Consider the following 2,500-nt stretch of genomic DNA (forward strand, 5'->3'; position numbering starts at 1 on the left):
TGTGAAGGCACAAGAAAACCCATCTGACCACCTGAAAGTCTGTTCTGTGAGGTTTTCCTAAGTTGTACAAAGGACATTAGGAGAAGGAAGGACCTAAAAGCTAGGCAAAATGGTCCTAGATCCAAGAAAATCTTTTAGATCAGGTTCAGTTTCTTAAATACTCTGGGTTAACATAATCAGCTCCAGGTCTGTGTGGGGCTGAGCTTGTGAACTCCTTAGTAAGTAGGCGGGTACAACAAAAGGGAGTTTAATATTACAATAGGGGTTAAAATTCAGACACCTTGTCGTAGGCTCACCTTGTCCAGGGACCCAAGCATGCTGCCTTTCCACACTCAGAGCACTTCACCTAACCTACTGTGCAGCTGTTTCGCCTTTAATATCAAAGTTCCACAGGCAGCGTGATGTCACAATGCTCCTTGTCTGTAGCCCAAACCATGAGCCTTTGCAACCCTGGCATAATCTACATACTTACGGTGTGTGAAGTCTTGGACCACGAATGCAGTGAAGAATAATGGATTGCTACTCTTCATACATTTTTGCCCATTGGCTCAGATTTGAATGCTTACTGGCCATCTGAGCATCTCTGCCAGGCCACCCTATGTCTAGAGACTGTGGATTTAGAGAGTTTATAAACATTGTCAGTTCATCAATAAAGTGTGCTCGCTTCGGCAGCACATATACTAAAATTGGAACGATACAGAGAAGATTAGCATGGCCCCTGCGCAAGGATGACACGCAAATTCGTGAAGCGTTCCATATTTTTAACAGCTTTTAGGAGAGAAATCTTCTTTGTTTTCAAGACTTATTGAAATAATAAAGCAGGTTCCAGTCCTGTGTCATGTAATATGTATTTTTAAATTGTCTCTCCTCAACATTTTTAATGTATTTGCCTTGCAGTAAAGAAGGTGCGCTCTATGTCCAGCAGCATTTTACAATGAAGCCTGCAGGACTTCGGGGACTTTTCTTTCTCTTTTTCAGCCTCCCTGTCATTATTCTTCACCACCTCCAAATCTATACTGCTGCTAGTGATGAGTTGCTTTGTGGGAAGCAGGATAAAGAGAAGGGCAGGGCCTATGCAAATGATGGCCTCAGGGATGCCTGGGAGTCCCTTTTCAGCAGTACTGTTAAAATCTGCCTTGCAACCAGATTGGTCGGGTATGCTGAAAAACACCATGCCAGATTGGGCACCAGGTCTCTAGGCGCTTGGAGGACATATTGGGTCTACATCCCTAAGTTTCTGAGGTCCAAGAAATGTTCACCCTCCGCCCTAATAGAGAGGTCTTTGCTGATCGTGGCCGATCGTCGCTGAGAGGGGAAGAAGGTAGCAGGGCAAGATGCTCATGGTTCTTCTCTAATAATGGACCAACTTCCTCTCTCTCCTTAACTGTGGTTCTGCCTGGCTACTGGGGCTACCAGTTGTAAGCCTGCAGCCCACAAGGAGTTGGTTTGTTCCTCTCACAAATGTAAATGGGTACGCATTCAATTGCACACACCTGCCTGCGTCCACAGACCCTCGCGCGCACACACACTTTTGTCAACAAGCTTTTTTATGTAGTTAAGAGAATCAGGGACCCATGTTGAAATACAAAAGCAGCACACCACGTGACGGCCGTCATGTAGAGTCCAGCAGCAAATGGGAAACTTTTAACTAGCCGTGGTCCTATTACTGCAGCTCTACCGTGGAACAACTGCTGGATGAGTCCTGCTGGAGAATATTGAACCTACATTAAGTCTGAGGTAAATAAGAATACCACAGGAACATAATGAAAAAGAGACCTACAACCCTTCCGAGCCAGATAGGAGTCGAACCTACAATCTTCTGATCCGTAGTCAGACGCGTTATCCATTGCGCCACTGGCCCTATGTATTTGCACCTATCTTTTTGTCCTTAAGAGGGCTAGAAAGCGTGTGTGTGTGTGTGTGTGTGAACGCACAAGGAAACCCATCTGACCACCTGAAAGTCTGTTCTGTGAGGTTTTCCTAAGTTGTACAAAGGACTTTAGGAGAAGGAAGGACCTAAAAGCTAGGCAAAATGGTCCTAGATCCAAGAAAATCTTTTAGATCAGGCTCAGTTTCTTAAATACTCTGGGTTAACATAATCAGCTCCAGGTCTGTGTGGGGCTGAGCTTGTGAACTCCTTAGTAAGTAGGCGGGTACAACAAAAGGGAGTTTAATATTACAATAGGGGTTAAAATTCAGACACCTTGTCGTAGGCTCACCTTGTCCAGGGACCCAAGCATGCTGCCTTTCCACACTCAGAGCACTTCACCTAACCTACTGTGCAGCTGTTTCGCCTTTAATATCAAAGTTCCACAGGCAGCGTGATGTCACAATGCTCCTTGTCTGTAGCCCAAACCATGAGCCTTTGCAACCCTGGCATAATCTACATACTTACGGTGTGTGAAGTCTTGGACCACGAATGCAGTGAAGAATAATGGATTGCTATTCTTCATACATTTTTGCCCATTGGCTCAGATTTGAATGCTTACTGGCCATCTGA

The 2,500-nt window shown here is 45.1% G+C and overlaps 2 non-coding genes across 2 annotated transcripts; one reads left to right on the forward strand and one right to left on the reverse strand.

The window, feature by feature from the left end:
- Positions 1-656: 656 nt before the first annotated feature.
- Positions 657-763, forward strand: LOC144764772 (U6 spliceosomal RNA). Its single transcript, XR_013596802.1, has one exon. It is a non-coding gene; the product is annotated as a U6 spliceosomal RNA (small nuclear RNA).
- A 1,025-nt stretch (positions 764-1,788) lies between these two features.
- On the reverse strand, positions 1,789-1,861 carry TRNAR-ACG (transfer RNA arginine (anticodon ACG)). The gene has a single exon. It is a non-coding gene; the product is annotated as a tRNA-Arg (tRNA).
- Positions 1,862-2,500: the final 639 nt, after the last annotated feature.

The sequence above is a fragment of the Lissotriton helveticus genome, chromosome 6 (assembly GCF_964261635.1).
Source record: "Lissotriton helveticus chromosome 6, aLisHel1.1, whole genome shotgun sequence".
NCBI lineage: Eukaryota > Metazoa > Chordata > Amphibia > Caudata > Salamandridae > Lissotriton > Lissotriton helveticus.